This window comes from Pinus tabuliformis, chromosome 9, assembly GCF_031772625.1.
Source record: "Pinus tabuliformis cultivar Carrire ecotype Pingquan chromosome 9, CPIR1, whole genome shotgun sequence".
NCBI lineage: Eukaryota > Viridiplantae > Streptophyta > Pinopsida > Pinales > Pinaceae > Pinus > Pinus tabuliformis.
The window spans coordinates 135,883,763-135,906,471 of NC_142307.1; positions in this window are offsets into that span (position 1 = coordinate 135,883,763).

The following is a 22,709-nucleotide window of genomic DNA, read 5'->3' on the forward strand; positions in this document are numbered from 1 at the left end:
GATTAACATTTCTTTTGTTCTCATCATGAGTTTCCTTTACTACCTTTTCACCATTAGTAAGTATTTCTTGTAGAAAATTTGTCAAATCTGTCTTCAAATCTATCATGCCTGTCTTCAAATTTGTGTTCAAATTTATCTTCAAATTGTCCATCTTAGCTTCCATGCCATTCATCTTAGCTTCCACACCATTTATCTTAGCTTCTGTTAACTTTTGTGAGCGTGACATTTGTTGCACTTGTTCTTGTAATTTTGATATATCATGTAGCATTTCTTCCTCTTCTTCATGAGTCATGCTAGAGCTTTCAGGTTCCTTATTAGGTGTTTGCATTTTCTTCCCTCAGGGCATCAGTTACCAATAATAATTCTCTACTATTCCCTTTGAATTCCTTCAAAATAAATTTTCAAACCAAGCTTAAGTAAAAGTTTAAAAAAATCTACACACATTTTTTCACTTTGTAGGAGCTCGATATTGCCTCTGATGTATTTCTGTACTTTCCAATCATCTAGTTCTAAAATTTCTACCTATAGTAGCCCTCTATGTCCTCCTTCCAATGCCATAGGTCTGACCCAAATTGGATTCTCCAAGGAAGAGTTATGCGAAATCTCCCACAGTGACTTGATTATAGACTAGTTCAGTAGAGCAAACTTGTACGACGTGCCACGAGTCACTGTTTCAACCTTTGGATTTGAAAAATGCATATAAAAAAACTATAGCCTGTTCTCTTTCTTTACCTTCTTACGAAATTTCAATCTGATCCGCAGAGAGAAAGTTATGACGATTTTCCCCAGGTCACCTGCTTGGAATGTAATTCAGGAGTTTGCAAAAAGACCAAATTCCTCAGATCATAACTCCGCAAATATAGCGCGAAAAGCTCTGAAATTTGGACCCAAGGTTCAGCGCAATTTATTCTCAAATGGGTTTTTTTTTGCGACTTCTGAAACGTCACAGAAAAAAAGTTATAGCGAAAATGCCACAATGACCTGTTTGGAGCAGCGAAACCCTAGAATCCAAAGCTCTGATACCAAATGTTATGAAACCAGCTCAAGAAAAGATAGAAAATATAGAATCAACGCCTTAGAATTCAGCCTCTTCGAGGGGGAAACCTCCTTTACATTACATAAATGAACAATTCTTGGATGATTCAAATGACAAAACCTCCTTTCTATATATAGGAGTCTAAGGAGTCATAATATAATCCAGACGACCTAACAATAATAATATAAAGCCACAAAAATAACAATAGAGGGATTCTATGGGGTATATAAATAACAATATGGGGGTAATAGGGGCACAACAATATAAATAAGGGGTATAGCTACAATAGTAATGGGGTAATCACTAGTATTATAGGGACCCAACAACGCATCTTCTCCGCCCGACTATAGTCAGATCACAATCGCCCAAATCTAACGTACCACAACCATATCGACCGAGCCCGAGATCCGACCTTTACCCACCTGATAAGGCAGTTTTCCCCGACCCCTCGATGGCTACGTGTCATGCTCTAACATAGATCAGGTTACCCATCCTAAAAACCATCCATGCCACAAAAGAGGCATGACGACCCCCAATAACACCTCCCCGCCAACCCATTAAACCACCAGTTCTCCGTAAAAATAAAACTTTGCACCATACTCAAAAAAGTTGTCTGTTAAGCTTTAAACCTTGAAAGCCCGTGTTTTGTGCCTTTCGCCCGTTTAATAGTATAAACCCATTAAACCCTTTAGCGCCACCCTGAACCTATGTGATGCAATTCCACCTCCATTCACGTCCAAAACACTACCACGATCTCTTCCCCAGGCATCCATGTGCAAATAAAGCCATCAAGTGCCTATCAAGTCGATCGATGTTTTCTTAATTATTGTTGAATTTTACAGATAATTAGCTGAAGACCCGAGCTTCAATAAATAGTTCGGGTACTAGTCGCAGAACCTGTTTACTCCAAGACTCGATAAGAAACCTGTTAAAATCATATATTAAGAAGAAGAAAAAGACCATTATAAAAGGAACAAAGGTGAAGACAATTACACACATAGCTGAGAAGAAATCATTCATATTGAGACATGGATAATCAAAACAAAGGAACTAGACAAAGGATGTAGTTAGAAGACAAATAAATAAAACATACTGAGACTTGATCAATATCCACTTCCCGATATTGATACACATAAAAGGCTAAAGAATTTACTATTGAAACACACAGTAATTAGTTAAGTTGTACAGTAAAAGGGAAAAACACAGTGAAGGATTAAGACAGGTCATCGGAGTGGAAGAGTATCATATGAAAGCCAGAAGTAAATAAAGCCTCCAGCATAATGATCCAAACAGCAAAGAGCATAAAGAGCTAAAAACAAACCATAAAAGCCATTAGTACCACAATAAAAGGGACAGCATGAAAGCAGTTCAATAGTTGCATCTATCTTCCTGTGAGAAGATATTCATATTTCCTAGATTAAATCTCAAGTTAGTTTGAGATATTTGTTACAGATCCATTAGGGCACATCAAATCCCAACATCTAGAATAGTGTTGTAGGGCTCATCAAACCCTAATTTCAGTTGTTTCATGCCCTAAGCAAGTCACCCATTTGAATGCCTCCTTCCGAGACAGCTTCATGACTTGAAGACATCCAAAAACAGCCTCTAGAGGGACCACCGCAGGTAAGCCCTTATGAAGGTGCACTGCAAAGCAATTAAGTCCACTGCGAGGGTGCTTTGCAGAGCACTTAGGCTTCCTTTCACCTGTGCTGGGCGAGAATGAGCGAAATTCACATAGGGTTTGGGGAATATTCTTAGATTTTGGAGTCACCTAGAAGTTTCCCTCACTTATCAACTCCTATGAGCTTGAAAATGGATGAGGAATGAGTTAAGGTGCATCCTATCCTCTCATCCCTTCCTCCATGGAACTAATTTTGATTATGGAAGGCCATTCAATGCCACCATTAATGACAAAACCTCCTTCATCTTCCTGTAAATTGACCACTCATCTAAGTGATTAGGGGTTGGATTATGTTGAATTGTAAGGAGATAATGTTGCTATGAGATTTGGCTTTGAAGCAAGTATTGTGATGCTACAAGTTTGTCATGCTTTTGATGTGATGTGGATGGGATCCAAGCTCGAGGAATGGCTTTGAACCAGACACCAATGGTTGTAGTTCCTTCTTTTACCTAATAAACTGTCTGAACCTTTTTCCCATATGTTTGTATTGTTTCATAATGCTTATATGTGTGAATTGTATCTGACTCCTTTCACTTATATTCAATAGATCTGATCGGTTTTTTTCTTCTGTTGTGTTTACAGGGTACTTCTCAAGTGGATTAAGTACAGGAAGGAGTGATGGAAACGATACTAGGGAGATGAGAGGAAAGTGGAACTACAGGTAGGCATTCTATCTTCTCATCTCATCTATTATTTATAGGAAAAGTCTAAAACACTTTAAACTGTTGTTCTAGATACAACTACTTATCTATGGAATTAGTATTTATTCGTAGATGCTAAATTCTCCAAAACAAATTAGTGACTCTGCTGGGGAAGAATCCCCTTTCCTAGTACCTTATCCACCTCCTAAGACATCCTTCTAGACCTTATTTGTGTTCATAGATTGTAATTCAGCTGTTTACATTGAAAAATTGGTCAAAAATGTGTCAAATTGCTTCTTGAAATGGCTTACTATTACCAGTGCAGGCTTGTGAGGGACACAGTGCACTGCAGAGCATCCCTGGCTTAGGTACAGTGCTATGAAGCACACTGTCTCCCACTCTGGGTTGCGTTGATCCTCATAGGATCAGTTTCCCACCTTTGGAAAGAGTTTTTGCCAACTTTTCTCTGTTTGATTGTTTATTGGTTAATCAATGAATGTTATGTCTCAAAAAATGAGTTTTTATCTCCTAGTCTAGCCCAACTTTGATTGGATTGATTAATGTTTCTTCACATTTTCTTTGTCATTTTCGATCAATAGTCAAAGTTAGGATATAATTGATTAATCTTCATTCGAAAAAAAGTGTCGTAATGTCTTCTCTTCCTTCGAATTAGAACTGTCGTAAAATCTTCGTTCTTATGAAATATTGATTGATTGTATGTGCATATTTCCTTTTGTTCATATTCACATTAAGTAAATCGAAGATAAATATATGCATGTTGCATTAAAAAGGTATGTGTGTGCCCATAGGAATAGTGTAGGGAAATTGCATTTAGTTTGTGCTCTTTGCTCTTTGATCGAAAGAAATATGTTTGCTCTATCCCTAAGTAGCTAGGATTTTCATCGTTAAATTGAATGGAAAGAATGCTTATCATGATAGTTGCATTCCTAGGAATTTTAGAATACATAATGTGGTGAACATGAAAGGAAAATTCCTAAGCAAGATCAACTTAAAATTAACATCAATTTACCTAATGGAGCATTGTCATCAATGAGAACATTTAGTGGTTATAGGCTAGAGACGTGTTCTGGCATCGTAAAACAAAGAAGTTGTCGCTAACTTGTCTATAATACATCCTGAGTGTGATACCTCATTCCACGTATGTGAGTATATCGTAGCTTGTCCACGTACCTTTAGGTATATAGGGCGGTGTTACAGTACGTAAAGTATATGGGAATGCTCTCACTGTGCAGTTTTGCATTAGATAGCACTTATATGGACTGGGCCTCCATGTACCTCAGGGTATATATGGGAGGACAAATCTAGGTTGCTATCCATCCTTAAGTAATCAAGTCGGTCGCCTTGTAAGCTATGATACACCGAACACAGCATTCGGGGAGATTGCCTGCCCATACTTCTTGGTTCGCCAAGAGGTATTCTGCAGTTCATAGTTGCTTGCTAAACCTTTTGCCTAGTATACCCCTTTTTTTTAATTTATTTTTTGATAACAGAATTAATCAGCAATCATGGAGGAACATCAACCCTTACCTCGTCATTCATGGAAAACAACGAGAAAACCGCCTTTGCCACCCGAAGCGACACCTATTCGGACAAAGCGGTCTCACTTAACTGAGTCTAGTATGTCAAGAACTCCTAGTTATTCATCTGAATTACTTGAATCATCTATTTCAGTAAGTACTGAGACTCCAATTATTCCAACCATTTCTAGTACATCTATTTCTGAAGGAGAAGTTTCACAATTACTTGAGGACATTAGCACTTATCCTAGTGAAACAGTAACCGACATTGTTCAACAACGAGTTGATCCTCAACTTGAATTTGCTCAACAACAAAGTACTTCTGAACTTGAATTAGTTCAACCAGAAGTTAATACAGAACCTATCCCAGTTCAAATAGAAGTTACATCTGAACCTGAAGTTGTTCAGGAACCTCTTACTGAAACTGTTGTTCATTTACCTGAACATCTGGACTTCAAATTTGAACATTCAAAAGTTGTTACATTACCGGAAGACGATCAACTGGTTACTCCTCAGACATCAGTAACTACTGAAACTTCAACTTTATCAACACCAAAAATATTTTATGGACCTGATGGTGAAGTTATTCCACCAGGTTTAATTGCTATAGAGGAAGAATTGGAAGAAGATTCTACACCTGGAACCCCATTCCACTTTGGAGCTGGGCTTTATCTTTACCCTCATACTCCTCATTTTACTGCTCCATTTGATCCTGCTTATTTTCAAGTACCCATCAATTCTTTAGGACAACTTTTGGGTCAATTAACTATGGCTGAACAACCATCAACATCTCAGACTATATCATCTGATGCAGTTGTGGCAGAATCTTCTTTTGCAACCTCTTCGATGTTTTCTACCACACCTGAGTCACACCTATATGGTGAACCATCTGTCACGGTTGGTTACCAATCTTTACCTGGAACCCACTCAGGGGTTGCTTCTACACCATGGTCATCACCCATGTCCTCAACCGGAATTGTACTGGTTCTTCTCTAACGAGAACTCAACAGTTTGATCCTGCATATCAATATCAAGCTGGGAAATATGGTCAACAAAGACCTCTGTATCCATTAAACACTGGATTACCACCATATGGAGAGAAATATGCTTATTCATCGTATCCTCCTTATTCCATAGGACCATCATATGGTAATATCCCGTAGTATTCAGGTCAATCTGGAATTAGAGTTTGTCAATGGCAACCAACAATGCCAGTTCAACAAAGGATTTTATATCCAACACAACTAATGCAAACCATGTCAGCTATTCCTATTACACCTGTTGTTACTACTGTACCACAGTCACAAGTTCAAACTGTTGTATCTCAACTAGTACAAACTAATCCTTCTACCTTGCAACCACAAGTTTTAGGTCAAGAAGTTCAACTTCCTCAAGTTTTTGTACAACAACCACTTATTTCTGGGGTTCAGCAGCAACCTCAGGTTAGTATACCCTTATTTGGACTAACCCAACCTTACATTGGTATAGTTTATTCACAACCTGGCTAAACTTTCATTGATGGGCAACAACAACAGTTAAATCAACAACAGTTGTACCAACAACAATAACAATTGATTCAACAATCGTGGCAGCCTCAATTTCAACAACCCCAATTCCATCAATTCCAACCCCAATTTGGACTTGTCCAATAGGCTCAACCTGGGTTTGGTCAATCTCAAGCTTACTAAGGTCCTGGTCAACAAGGCTTTGTAGGTTATGGACAACCACACATTCAACCTGGTTATCAACAACCACCTTATGCTAGTTTTGTTCAATAACAACCATACCAAGGTTACCAAATACAGATGCCCTATGTCAGTATGCAAAGATCTATTGCTCAGGAAATTCCATCATATCCTGGGTATGCTCAACCTTACTTGAATCGACAGTTGCCATTTTTAGCAACTTTAGAATTACCAGATTTAAATCGGTTCACTAATGATCCAATATTATATGCACCTTAGTGGCCGATAATTCCACATAAGTTACCATCTGAGATTTTGAAATCTAACGGATATCCTGGAGAAGACCCATCAAATCATGTCATGACCTTTCATTTGTGGTGTTCATCAAACTCCTTAAATGATGATTTGGTTAGACTTCATCTTTTCCAAAGAACACTTACTGGTCCAGCTGCTAAATGGTACATTGAGTTACCAAGAGCTTCTTTCGACAATTTCACAACTTTAGCCACTACATTTTTGACCCACTTTCAGTTACCCATTAGATATGAGACTGGAATGGAACTCCTAACCAACTTTAAATAGACTACTACGACCCATATATCAGATCATATTCATGAGTGGTGGCATCGTCATCGAATGGTTAAGACATATGTTCCCGATCAGCTTTTAGCTAAGTGGTTCATAAAATCCTTGTTGCCATCAATCACCGAGGATGTGGCAAAAGGTGGAGTTGTCACAGAAGAGAAAGTAATTACTCGTGCCCAATACTTGGATTTGATTTACACACAATCGAACATGCTTTATGATTAAATTCCCAATGCACCCCGACCAGCTTTCACTGTTCCTCCTCCTCCACAATCGAATAAGGACTCTCATGTCAGCAACAGTGTGATCAGTTCTTCGAGCACACAAATGACAGGAAGACCATCTGGTCAAACCCTTGCCATTACAAATCAAACTACCAATGCAATAGAAAATACTCTTGCTTCCAAAATTAATGTCGTGTCATCTGACAAAGGCAAAAATCCAAAGAAACCAAGAAGCAAGAAAAAGGGGAAAAACAAAAAGAAACAAGATAATTCCCCTATAGAGAAATCATCTGATTCCTCTGCTTTGGGAAGGAAACCTCATTAGCCATGTCTAACCTGTAATGATGAGAATTTTACAAGAGATTGTCCACACTACTCTGAGGTCTCTAAACTTTTAAAGGCTTCAAATACATCGGCAGTGTTGACTGATCCGATTCCAAACCCGGAGACACATATGGTTGTGACAGACCATGCTTCCACATCCCAAGTACTCATGTTATCCATCACAAAGCCACAAAGCAAAGTTTTGGTGTCAATGAGAAACAAAGATTATGGAAATCCACCATCATGTCGAATAATCGGGTCACTGATCAACCTAATTCTTCAACTTCGACTTCATTTGACAATATTCCACCCATTGTACCAAAATTGACAATAAAACCACCAAAGGGAGTTGTGCACAAATCGACATTTAACCCTCGAGCTCGAGTAGCTCATAACTATAACATTGTGGAAGATCTTTCTCAATCACCTTCTACTATGTCGACACTCGAGGTGTTGCAAAACTGTCCCTCCCAGAAACAAGCTTTACTATCAGCAATTGGTGGAATAGATCCTACGGATTCTAATCTTGTGGTTTTTAACTATGCGGGATATACACCACAATTACTGGCGTAGTTAGATTTCCTAATTCAAGTAAAATCTCTCAATAAGAATTTTCACCGATCCATTATTGATGAGGGGGAATCTACTTTCATTATGTCAATGCGTTGCTGGAAAACACTTGGTTCACCATCGTTGTCACAATCACCAACCACGTTGAAAGCTTTTGATGAAAGAACATATACTCCTTGTGGGATTTTGAGTAACCTGCAAATGGAACTAGGGGGGAAACAGTTACTGTTGAAGTTAAGGTAGTTGATGGACCCCTCGATTACAACATTTTACTGGGAAGACCATGGGTATATGCTATGGTTGTTGTGGTTTCCACGTACTTTCATACTATTGCATTCCCATTTAAGGGTGGAATCATAGTCATTGATCAGCTAGCCTTCTTTTCCAATAGTTCACAGGCTACAGAAGCATTCCGTTGGTACACGTACCCCCACTGTCACTTCAAAGTGTTGGAGTGGGTCTCTTTAAAGGTCCTTCCCTAATGGGTACTTTTACCCTATCGTCACCATTTGATTTGGTGGAAGTGGCAAGAGTAGAGACTTGTAATATGATTTCCTCCACCTCATCTGATTTAAGGAGGATTACCAACAAGGTTGAAGTTGATAGTAATATTGAGGTGATGTCGTTAAGCCCCATTGAATCATCATAGCAATCAATTTTTTAGGCTTGTGTGGCAAACCCAAATCCGTACTCAACAATTGTATGGGTAGACTATTCATTAGAATCTGGTACTTCTTCGAATCCTTTTTCATGTATACATTCTACAGATGAGGGAATCATCCAATCAATGATGATAGGAGAAAAACCATGGGAAGATTATCATCATCGTTCCCATCTTCCAAATGTTGGCTTATATGGGCCTGACCTAGGTTCGGAAAAATTATTTAGCCAAACAAATCTCGCAGCTACCGGCCCTTTCGACAATAGCCCGTGTAGCACAGACTAAGGTCTCACCCGAGGTAGTAGGGGAGGGTGTTGGAACCAGGTTTCTTCACACTTGGTATATCTAGATGTGGTCTAGAGGGTTCACGTGCCATTCTATAGCCTTGTGCTGCTCTACTTTCACATAGATCCAGATCCGGTTTAATTCGTAGTATTAAGTACTTGCATAAATCAGATCTACTTAGCAGGGTCTTTAAGCAAACATTTAATAGATTTAACATGTTCGCACATGTAGAATAAACTCAGATTCACATACATTTATGACATAAGCATGTGCACATAGATCAAATAGTTATATTAACCATACAAAAAGTCAGATCCACAATAATTCAGATTTAACACAGAATTACAAAAAAAACTTAGCTTTATTCAACTTCTTCACCAATACATTTAGATCTTGCCCTACAAACTCAACTGCAAGGGTCTGTGCACATAGCTACAGACTCTTCCAAGCCTCTGTGCACATAGCTATAGAGCCTCTATCCACTACCCAAACCCTTGACTCGGACTTACAGACGCTTCAAAACTTTCCTTCTCAAAAACCCATTACATATCAGATCCAAGAGTACATACCAAAAACTAAGCTACCTCTACCCATAGAGCCTCGCTCTATTTATACATTTCCATGGACCACGATCCATGGGTGGGCCGACTCATTTACATTTCTTTACATTATTCTTGGGTGGACTACCCCTTTGACTCCACTTATTACAAATCGCGCTTCGCGCATCCTGCAGAGTCTTTACCCTATCTTTACCCAAAATCTCGGGCTTTGTGCCCCATGACTGTTGCGTGGGGCTTCTGCTACCCAACAATCCCCCAACACAATCATTGTGACTCATCCTGAGTCACTCAGCTGGTGCGGGAATCTTCACGCAGAGGTCGATCAACAACTTCTGCATATCGCCTGTCCCTGCAACAAATTCGGCTGTGAGCCTCTGTACCTTTTCCAAGTGAGCCGCTAATGCATCCCTATCACTTGCAGTTGCTTGCTCAGTCTCACATACTGCCTGCATATGTGCTACCTTGCCTTCAATAGTTGTAGATACACTAAATGCTTCATCAATCCAGGGTTGGATACGTTCTTTGAGTACTATTTCCTGTTGCCGCACCATGTCAACTTGGGCCTTGAGTGCCTGGGCCTCCTTCATTTTGGCCAACCGCTGCGTGATAGCGACTATCTATGCAGCCCCACGAGCAGTGTCGTAGGCCTGCTGTAACTCGCGCGCCTTAGTTTCCACTTGCTGTATGGTTGGGTCCTCTTGGAGGGATGTGAGTATCCCGAGAGACTGACCTAGTAGTTCCGAGCATTCGTGAACAACACTCCTCATTGTTTCCAATCCAGCTAGAATTTCATCGCGACAGCGTTCCCATTTGGCTAGGGGTGTGGGTGGCCGGCCTTGAGATGGAGCTCTATAACTTGTAACATTAGTTCCTCCTGGGCTCTTGCAGCCTCCACTTAGGCCATGCGAAAGTCGGCTGCCATGTGCTGAATCTTGGTAGCTGGTGGGAGGTCCCTGTTAGGTCAATTTAGTGATGTCTAAATTGCAATTTTAAATGTCAACCCGGGGCTCGTAAGCTGATGAAGTGAGGTGTACTATATGTACTTAGATAACCATTTTCTTAATCTTTTGTCGTTTTTAGCTTTTTAAGTTTGTTTTCGAATGTATCTTTCCTACTGTGATGTGATGGAACTAATAAAGCAAGTGAAATGTGGATGATTGTGGTGATCTCTAAATGATTTCTCAAAACTTGAAAAGTATTCTACAAGAAAGCTTGAACAACAACTGCAATAAAATCAAAACTTAAAATCAAATAAAGGACTAATGGCATCGGCCCAGTATCTCTGCTACTGATGAAAATGAAAATGAAATCTATATTAACTCAATTAAAAGCAAGAACAACTACTTTACACTACTTTACACTATTTTAACTCTTCATTTAAATCTAATCAATGTGAAATTTAAGTGAGACAAATCACACTATTTTAACCTTTTCTTAATCATGTGAGAACAATTATGAACTGGTCAGTAATGTGAGTCTTAAAGCAAAATAAACCAAGCTGCACTAAGTGATATTTTGGCTCCAATAAAGTTAGTTGATTATAGAAAAAGAACCATCAATAAATGAACAACTTGATAACTACTGAGCAGAAAGTAAAGTGCAAGTTAAAGAAATGATACTAATGAAAATCAAACTGCAGAAAAATAAAGGTCAGCAGCCTAGACAAGATGATCACACATGCCACTAGTTATGAAAAGAAAAGAAAGAAAACTATCCCGGGCTTGCCTAAGAAACCTGCATAACACACTGATCAGTCATGAACAAAAGTGCAAAAATGTAAATCAGCAGAATTCAAAGTTTATGTACAGCTAATATACATGTTGAAAAAAAATAAAAACGAAGCAATTAAAAGACATCTGTACAGCTATTATACATGAAACAAGAAAGAGAAATGCAGGAAATTAAAGATTACTATACAGGGCTTCAGTAAACAGGGGCCCTCTGCCTACTTCAGCCGGTTCAAGGAGCAGTTATACGCTTAAGTGTAAAACAGTTTTCGCATGTATTGACAGCAAATGTAAAAGTACAGTGGGGAGCTCAAAATTACAAAGCGATTACAACAACGACTAACTATCCAGCGTTCAAAGACGCTTTATTTATAACAGAGGAAAGCAAACTAACTTAACGAAAACTAAGCTATTCAAGCAGCTGTGTAAAACACGTAATCTTGTTGCGTCCTCGGATTTAGGCAACGGTCGTTGTGGGCATTCAATCTGTTGTTGGATTCATGTTTCCCACTGTCTTCGTGGCTGAGGAAGATGCCACCTGTTCTTCACGTGCTCCAAAACAGAACACGCAGAGCTGTGCCACCGCCAATGACTTCTGTTGACCGTATTTGCCTCCTCGTTGACCACGGGTTTTTATGACCGGTTTGGGTTAGCTGGAAGGACACACACCATGTCCTTGGTTCCACGAACTTGCCCATGTGGCTCTTCTTCCCGGAGGACACCTGGAACATATCATTTAATAAAACAGCTGCGGAATCCGAGGTTGGCTGCGGAAACTGGGATCAGCTGCGGAAACCCTGTGTGAGCTGCGGAAACGCAGCACTTTGAACCAAAATTCTAAACCAACAACAGTCATTAGCATAATTAGAAAACCATGTAAAAAGTCCTAAAATACAATGATTTGAGCAATTTGATGGAGGGAATGAGTGGCAAAAGAAGGAAATGAATAGGAAAAAGAGGCTGAGAGGATGTGTAAAGAAGTGCAGGTTTGAGGCTCAACAGTCCCAAGGGATGGCTAGCTCTAGTATCGTGCTACACGCCTCCGTTGCAGCTTGTTCTACTTCTCAGTATCGTGCGGCCAAGTCATCATGCTGGAAAGTGACCTGTTCTAATTTTTCCTTCTGCTCTGTCAAGATGTGGAAAGCGCGGCCTTCCCTAGCTCGAAAATTTTGAGTTACTCCCTCTTGGAGTAGGTATAGTACTTCTCTAGACAGGGCGGCTAGATTTAATTCCCAACTATATTATTTGCCTGCGCTGTGGCTCATACAACACCCGTTGGCAATGGTACGGTGTGTGTCATGTGCGTGCTGACCATCTGCTCGACAGCGACTGTATCTTCTGTTAGCTGTCGGGTGACCCAACCCGGGGGTCACTCTTGTAATGCCTACAATTGCGCTCTAATCTCCCCCAAAACAGTTGTTTGTTTGGTGATTAGTTCAGGCAACACGCTGGTGGTAACATTGCTTGTTGGTTGGCTACTGTCCATGAATTATTTTTCCAGAGCCTTCATTTTTTTGGACTTTTTTCGCGCGATCGATAATTCCTTGGTGCGCGACCGCTTGAGGTGGTCCTGCATCTCCGTTTCCTGTTGCGAGTCCTGTTCCAAGTCCATTCCCTAATCTGCCTGGTTCCGTTCTATTATCGAGCTCATAGTAGCTTCATGTTGCAAAGCGACTTGTTGTTCCTGATGTGTCTTTTCTGCCAATTGAGTGAGTCGCTGCTGGCGTTCCTTCTTCTACTGCTAGCGTTCCTTTCACGTGCGGGTATACAAGTGATGCATGTCTGCTTTGAAATCAGTCGTGCTCTAAAAATTATTGTAGATTGTGGGGGACATGCACGATCTTCGAGCAATCCGTGTCCATATCTTTCCTTCCATGGAGGTCCAAAACGCCCAGATCACGGAAACCCTTGTTGCGTCCTTTGTAGCCCAGAGCAAAATATACCACACGACTTCGGGTAGGCTATCCTCAAGGCTGGAAAACTGGCTCTCCTATGGAAATTCACCTGTAACTAGAAGGATTGATAAAAGCAACCATGCGTAATGAAATGTCTTACCTTTGTCCTGTGCTTCTTGACAATTGGTCAGGAATTTGTTGCATAAAAACTGTGCCCAATTGAACTGAACCCCTTCAGCGCACTGCCCTGCCAATGCAATGACAGGGGCTGGCACCTCATCCGCGCGACATTTTCTCATGAGTTTACCAGCTAGTAGCTGAGTGGCAACTCGTACCACATTGCTGATTCTTTCTATGACATACCCCTGCTTTCCTTTATCCAGATGGTATTTCACCTTCACTGTTTCGGCGAGGCCTCCCTCGCTACTGGTTCATGCTATGTCTGTTGGGTTATTCGCTTTGGCAGGTGCGTAATCTGGTGGATTAGGTCAGCTGTGATCGGGATCGGCTCTTCCAACCAGAGATATCCATCATGTATGAGACATAGCAGCTGTCGAATCACAAATATGGTGATGGTCGTGCGGTGATAGTGAGGTATCCACCTGAGATTCAGTAGTCCCACCTTCTCCACACCTAGTAACCACTTTTGCAGCAATAACTTGTCTTCGGCTAGTTCAGGGAACTTGTCGTTGTCTACAAGGTCCCAATCTTTGAATTTGACGCTTGGAACACACCCCATCGGCAACCCTTCGAACCTTATGTCGTCCAGAAGAAGTGGGCTCTGGAGCGTAGTCTTTGCAGCATCCATGTCTTTCGATATCTTGGTCGTCCCAGTCCATGGAGAAAGATACGGTGGTAACGATAGAAGTTGGAATGTAGCTTCTTCTTCCTCTGCCTGTGTGTCAATCTAATCAATTAGGGCTTGCAGATTGTCGTCCTCCTCAATGAGTTCGGTGGTGACTGCTCTTCCTTTGTCAACTGTAGAGCGTTTGTTGAGTCTTGGTGAGGCTCGAACTATTCCTACCATCTACTTGTTCTTCCTGCGTCGTGGGGTATGTGGGGACTTAGGAACTTCGGGAACCTGAGTCACAACCTCGGGCTCTTCCTGATTCAGTTGCATTTCCTCTACGACCCGTGCTCGGGTTCTTGCCATGGTACTCATGGGGTGCCTAGTAGCTGCATACTCGCTGCCTTTTGCTGGTTCAAAGTGCCAAAGGTCCAGTGCCAGCCATAAATTATGAGATTTGAAAAAATCCCTTCCCTCCATTTTAATTTTATTAGTGGCATCGAGTCGGCAAGTCTTTGTGTGTCTCATCCGGAACTATCATCTTAATGTCCCGCCACCTACTCCTTTCTGATGTAATCTGACCTTCCTGTCAGGACCAATGTTGCTAACAGTCATATTTTGACTTTTCCCCATGGTAGCGCCATCCTTGGGGCACAGCTACAATCTTGTGGACTGCCTGACTTGGTAAAGAATCCTTTTACCGCGCTCGTTTTTCGCAAATAGGTTTATAGTCCCACGCCTTCTCTCAACTACTCGAGGCACTGAGGCTGTAGTTTCTACTGCTAGTCAGGTGCTCGCACCTTCGGGTGCGAGGTTGGAACTACCCTGCTAGCCCGGGTTGTGACCACCTCTCAAGCATCGGGGTAGCTGGTCGGGGGGTTATGTTCTTTCGTGAGTGTGGATGCAGCCATGATAGCAGGGTCGCAGCTCATTCTTGGTCTACTCTGCTGGATTCATCACTTCGTAACGCACGTTGCTTCCTTAGTCGTAACCATAGTGTATTGATGTTGCAAGGCCTGTGGCTACTCTGTCTTTTCTAAGCTTCCTTCTGTCGTCTATTACAGGCCCAGCGAACCCGTGGTATCCACAACTTCCCTGAGCCCTTGCTAACCTTAGCGACGATTGCTGGTGCACTGGTCTGTTGGGGTGGCTTTGGACTACTAATTCCAAGCTAATTGGATGTCTGCACCTCAGACACCTGTAGCCTATGTTGGTGAGGAATGCTTACTTCATTTCGCTCTCGGTTGGGTGCACACCTGCCTTCGATATCTACGCCCTTTCCTTCACCTCTTAGGAGCTACACCCTTTCCTGACGCAGTAGTTGCGCGAGATGCTTGCGTGGATATATCCAGTTGTTCCTTTGCCCCTATTGTCACCATCCTATTACAATTGAGTGTGGTTACTTCATGCAGTCAGTTCTGCCATCGTTCAATCTCTTCATCTGATTCTGATGTGCAAGAACTATCACAGTCCCATGAGAGTCTACCGTTCGTTGTTGGATTTACCCTATCCTGATCCTGCATTGTAATCTTGTAAATACAGTTCAACTCTCCATCACTGTCTTCATCACGCCCGGGTTCAGTATATCATGCCCCTTCCACTGAATCCAACGGGACCTCTACGTGGAGAGATTTCTTTTCGAATATCATTTATCATTTCTTGAGGTTGATGAATCCATTCATATATGTTTCCCAATATATCCCTAACAGTGTGGGATATGGGTTACTATCATCCACAATTTCTATGACTTCAAAATCGGTTTGGGTGTTGGCGCCACTGATGTCTATTGTAACCCCATACAGTCTTCCCATGGGCAAAATCTTTTGTTGGTTAGCCACCCTTAATTGAATCGAAGACCATTGAAGTGGAGTCCTGCCCATGTGTTCCCAAGTCTGCTTTTGTAGGACATTCGTGTCGAACCCCAAATCTAAAACGACCTGATCCATCTCATAGTCCCTGATCTGGACAGTCAGTCACATTTCCCGCCCAGTGCGTAAAGCATGTTTGCCTAATTTTCAGACCATTCGCGGTTCGTCCGCCCCATTCTTGCAGCTCCCTTACCGCTTTAGCATCCCTGAGTAAGTTCATGCAAGTTTCCAAGAAGGTGGTTATCATAGAAGTATCCTTCTCTGATCTGAATTGATCCTTACTTTCCGACGTAGAAGCTTCTGTGAAGTTCCTCTTGGCTTCCATAAAGGTTTCCTTTGCACGCTCTACGTCAAAGTTTGGTTGCTTTAGGGGGACCTTACGAACCCATGCATCCACCTCTAGCTACTCCCCCTTATCTTCTCCGGTGGTGGCACCACTTAGGAGCATCATATTTACGTTAGGATCCTCCGCGAGGTTCAGCCTTCATCATTTGGACCCTCTGAGTGGGGGTAGCCGGAAGCACCCCGTTTTCCCGCATCTGAGCAATCAACGTGGGGCAATCAACTACTTCGTGGTCAAATTGGTAATAGTAGGGGCAAGAGGCTTTGGTTGGGTTCATGCAATCCCTCACGTAATTCCCCAGCCCTCCACAATTGTAGCAAATTAATTGTCCTCGTCCCTGTCCAGGTCCCATTCCCCCGCGGCCCTGTCCACATCCTTGGTACCCTCCCCACGGGAGCAATGCGGTGGTATCCTGCCTGCACGCCTCCATTTGCATCCTATAAGCAGGTGTTCAATCCATCAACATCTCGTAACTGCGGCAATTTCTTTCATCGTGGCCCACCGTTCTGCAGAAGTTACAAAATAATTGTTGAGGAGGGGGTTGTCTTAAGTTTGGCAATAGGTGACAATTGTCCATGGCATGCTTTCCTCCCACCTGACAGATTGTGCACCAGAGTGTGGGTGCCATGCTTGGCCCAGCTTGTACCTCTGGTCGCAATGTTATTGGTCCCCCTCCTACCACATAGTTCGTGAAGATCAGACAGTGGTCCTTATCGTGGCCCTGTCCCTTACATTTGATAAACCACACTTCTTCTCATGCCTCTATCCTAGGCGCCTATCCTTGTTTCAAGCTTCACATCTCTAAACATAAGTTTTGTATTTGCGCTTGGATTTGCTGTACTCCCAACCCTGGATCCTATATTGGGGTTTCACGCAGCCGCCTTGCTGCGTCCAGCGCTTCAGCTTGGGTTGATATTTTTTGTTACAACAGAGCCGATCTTAGATATGCCGTTAATGATGCGACAAACTAAGCACAGTGTTATGCTTCGGACAGTGTCATGTTGGCCTCGTGAATGGTGCTTTTCAACCTCTGATCCAAATCCCATGGGGTTTGACCAGGCAACATTACAATTTCCTTGAACCCAATAATCGAGTGTGTTTCTGACTTTAGTCACCCAAATTCCTTGTTTAGCGCCTCTTGGATTGTTGTTATTCCTACATTTGGATGATCACTTGAATATTTCATGTACCAGGTCAGGGCACAGTCCTGCAGTGTGCTAACTAAGGTAGCCTTCTTGATGTTATCATCTGTGATGTCCTAAGCGTCCCATATAGACTTTATCACAAACTAGAACCGACCCAGTTCCTCATTTCCTACACCCTTAAATGTTGGCAGCTGGACTGTGCTTACCATCCCGACTTTTGGTGGTGGTGGGGTTGGAGGTGGGGTTGGTGTTGGAGTGGACGGATTTGATGTAGGTGAAGAGGGTGGTGGCATGGATGGAGGTGGTATCAGTGGGAAGCACTCCCTGATCAACCGAACTGCACTTCTTGGTGAGAACCTTGCGAGCTCCTCCTCACTTTCCTATGAAATAGATGCCCAAGGATTGTTTCCTATCCCTCCCATTCCATCCTAACCTCTTTCGCTCCGCGTTACTCCAGACATAAATAAACACGCATAATTTGTTTTTCACACAACATTATCTTAATCTAAGTATTCAATTATTTGATATACCTACCTCAAGGTCCTTGAAGAAATCGCCTTTCTGCTTCACTATAGCTCACAGTTTTATCTATCGGGAACTTAGTGATAAATCCTCCTATTATCCGATCCAACCAATGATCTACTGCGTGCATGATTTTATCGTCGATGGCTTCTAGCCTGCGCACCAGTTCCAGTGCCCACACAATAGGCATGTCTAATCTGCACCTTTCCACGATATTAGCTAACCTCGCAATCCACTCGTACAGCTATACCGGAAATGTCACGAAGAATACCTCATGAATATCTGTGTATATATAGTGGTCCAACCAATATTCCTCCGATATTTGCGAGTTTCTATTTTCCTGAGTTACGAACTCGTGGAGTTTCAAATCCCACCACTCTTCAATCTCTTTCTTTGTAGGGTTCCAGCATCCAAACATCAGACACCCCTTAGGCAGATCCTAGTCCTGGAAACGGAACCATTTGTTGGCTTATATGGGCCTGACCCAGGTTCAGAAAAATTATTTAGCCAAACAAATCCCGCAGCTACCAGCCCTTTCGACAAAAGCCCATGGAGCGTGGACCGAGGTCTCACCTGAGGCAGCAGGAGAGGGTGTTGGAACCAGGTTCTGACACCCTTGGGATGTGTTTTGGAGGTAAATCCCCTCTGCGGACAGAGGCGATCCCTGCTAGCCCAAATGGGGTCTAGCAATAATCAAACAACGCTAACACGCAGGTTCCTAATTGCAAATCGAAGACCGATGATGAGGGCCTACCTAGATTCCAATGCTAATATTTGTAGAAGAGTCGTCGCTCCCGTTCCTTTGCTCCGGCTGGTCACAATCCCCACGATTATTGATAAACAACAAAGAAGAATACAACCATAGTTCTGACGTCAAATCCTCCTTTGGCTGGGTGATCAGCAGCACATGCTTTGCAAAGCTTGTTGAGAATGGGGAACAAGCCTCTCTCTCCTTGGTCACTTGGATAAGAATCTCCTCACTTAAGATTTAGCCTCATGGGAATGAATAAGGCTCCTTGTAGCATGAACTTGGCAATTCTCAGACTTTGAGACTCAGAATTTGGAACTTGGAGACTCTAACTTGTCAAAGGAAAAAGGACAAGCTTTTATAGATAGAGGAGAAGTGTTGTTGGGAAAAGTATCCAATCCGGAATGACCCTATCCCACTCTAAGGGTGATAGTACCTCAACAACAATCAAAGAAAAGCTATTCGAGATTACTTCTTTATGAGATGTAAGAGAGGGGAGAAAGAGATCCACTAACCGTTGTCTTCCGCTAATGATTGATCCAATCTTCTCTCTTTGCTGCTTGCTCCCAGCTCCTAGCTCTTTCACTGGCCCAGCTACACCAAGATCCTACAAAATAACAAGAGAGGGAAACTACAAGGAGCATACATTCATAATTGATTCAAGGATTAGAATAAATCAAATATACAAGTATCAATACGCCATTGAGACACATGCATATAGAAGAACTTCAAATGATTTATTAATGGAAGAAGTAAAGTTCAGGAAGTGATACAACCATAAAAGGCCCAATCCAGCATCACCTCCCAGCAGAAAGAAATCTCCTCTTCACCTCCTTCAAGCAAATCACCCAATAGTTCTATACTCAAACCAACAGCACTTCCTTACATTCACCAGATTCCAGCCTCCCTAGACCTCATGAGAGAGCTCTATATATAGGAGTTTTGGAGAAAGGATGAGTCAGCTTGAGGCTGGCATGAAGCTGACTAGTGTCCTCTCCCACTTCAGTTATTCTTCAGTTCTTGAGTCCACTTGGAGGTTCTTGCTTCCACTTGGAGATCTAGACCCTCTTACTCATCACTAGGCGAATTCCCTGATCCAAGTGTCATTTTGGAAGCTTCCTGGGCATTGACACCTTGAGGAATGACTGTGCCACTTGGCCAAACTTGCCCAGCGCAGGTAGCCTTCATTACTGTTGACATTCAGTGCAGGTACAGAGTGGAGCAGTTGACATTCAGCGCAGATGCTCAGTGGAGCAGTTGACATGATCCAGAATTAGCTTGTTTTTGAGTGTTTTCAGGTGGAGAACTGATATTTAGTGCTGTGGTTTGCTGACCTTGTTCCTCTAGGGGTAGGAACAACATGTTTAGGGACTTTGGATCCCTTAGATTATTGACATTTCATGCATCATGCTGTAAGGCACAAAAATGTCTATAACAAGAAGGAGTTAGGGTCATCCACAAGATTCATGGGATTGGCTTTATCACTAAGAAGCTTCCATGAGAGGTGGAGAACTACTTCCCTTCTATGGAGATTCAAAGCCAAACTGGCCCAACTCAATATAGATTCAGTTCATGAGTGGGTTAGGAAGAACCTTCGTAAGTTGGTTTGTTAAAAACTTTACCCAACTGGGCTGGCGCGAGTGCGACTCTGAGATAGAGCGCCAGCTGGCGTGCCCTCTTTGGAGGATTTCCCCCATTGGCGTGAGTGATACATAGTGGAACCGCGCCAATGGAAAAAGGGTTATTTTTATGGGTATTTTGCAGAAGGTGTCTTCAGGGCATATGAAGTACATACTCAAGGGGATATAATGCAAGTGTTTTCAGGTTATGTCACTTCTCACAGGTCCCGAATAAGTCCTCCAATGTGTGGGAAAAGGGGTAACAGGGACGGTGACAAATTACTGTGTAACAGATTCCCCATAAAGCATGAGGCCCGAGAGAGAGAGAGGGGTTAAATGCTTTACAAGAACATGGCCAACTGAAAACACTGCCGCTGGAGAACCTGCATGGAAAAGTACAACTGATATCTCAAGTACATGATGTATGTGGTATGGGCGCAGCCATCCATAGCAGAGTACATAAAAATCTAGATCCAAGGTATGGGCGCAGCCATCCAGTAAGGATCGATAAGTAGACTCAGGCATGGTCGCAACCATCCAGTGAATGAGTCATGTAATGATCATAATAATCCACAAAATCGCAACCTGGATCTCAACAGACAAAATCCTGGGTCTTGCGCTCCATCTCGACCCAAACAAAGTACAAGTTCAAGCATGCGAATATGGGAGTCGAAGTCGAACATGCAAAAAAATCATCTGATTACCAGTCAATGATGAAACTGTTAACAGACGCGAGAGATACCACCAACAATGACAATAGTCCTCAAAGGTACTATAGGTACAATCTACGGCGTGCAAATCAATGAGTCGGCGTCGAACACCCGTAGAATCATTCGATCGGAGGCCAATGATGAAAACCTCACGTCGAACACGAAGAACCTGCCAATGAGGCATGCAGGCTCGAAGGCACCTGAAGGGAGTCTCTAGGTCAACTTCCTAGATAATGAGCTGAAGTCGACAGGAAGTGACCTTGATCGAAGGTGGGCCATAGTGTTTCCCACATCATCGACACAAGACAGAGAAGGATAAGATGTTTCGTGTGAGGTATCAGAGGGAGGTTGAGTATTCTGCAGAGGTCAACTTCTCTTGAACATATTGGCAGCACGACAGTGGACTTGGCAGTATTTGTCATCAAATGATCAAGGGTCATGGTGACAAGGCAATGAGTAGATGAGAGGTCAAACAGGATAACCCAAACCCACAGAGGCAAGTGTAAAAACAAGATAAGATGTCCCCACCCAGACACGAATGTAGACAAGTGCCATGTTCAAGAGCGACATACTGCCGACACGACAATGATTGTGGTTCCATTTTCCCCACCATTTGGCGAGTACCCCAGTTATTTTTATCAACAAGCTTGACGGGGATAACATATGCTTGTGAGCGTCATTTCGACGGAATCCAATGCCATCAAATTTTAACGCGCCTGACAGAGGAAGAACTCAGTGTCTTTTCATGTTTAGAGAGTTTGAAAAGAAAGCAGAAAAGGAAACTCCAGGGGTGTCCTTTTTCTTAAAGTTGTGTCTCTCAAGTCCAAAAAAGTATAAAACAATGCTCAAAAGAACCGCCCAACCATTAAGATCGAGGAGTACTTTTCATGAGTAGTGATTTTGATCTGAAAAAGTAAAAAAGTGATCGAAACCACGTCGCTTTGTAACCATTAACGAACCTGAAACGACAAGGGTCCAACAATCTTTTCGTCTTTACACAGTCGGAAAAGGGTTTAAAGATGACCACCTCTTATTTACGTTTACCGAGTCAAGAGGAATAACTCGGCAATCTTTTCATATTTAGACGGTCAGAAAAGAGCTGAAAGCAGACCTCCATTTTTATTCTCTTTAACGAGTCAAAAAGGGAAAAAATACTCGGCAATCTTTTCATATTTTACGAGTCAGAAAAGAGCTTAAAGATGACTCATCCTAGAGGAACAAGTGGTATAAAGGGTAGCAACTGGTTCCGGCAATGGTGGAACTGCTCAAAACATGTAATGGTCAAGAGGCTGGCTAATAAAACCACTCATCACTGCGGTTCCTCAGGAAAGGAAAAACAACCAAGTGAGAGCATATGATCGGCCAAAGAGATGGTAGCAATGGAATGAAACAACCAAGGCTCATCTAGCAGAATTTAGCGGATAAAGCGGCAATCACAAGATGTGAATTAGGTATGGGTTCATTTTTACACAAGCTTGAACCATGGAGAACTCTGCTTGGATTCAGTTTCATGTTTACACAAGCTTGAAATGAAAAACTATGCTTGTTATAAGTT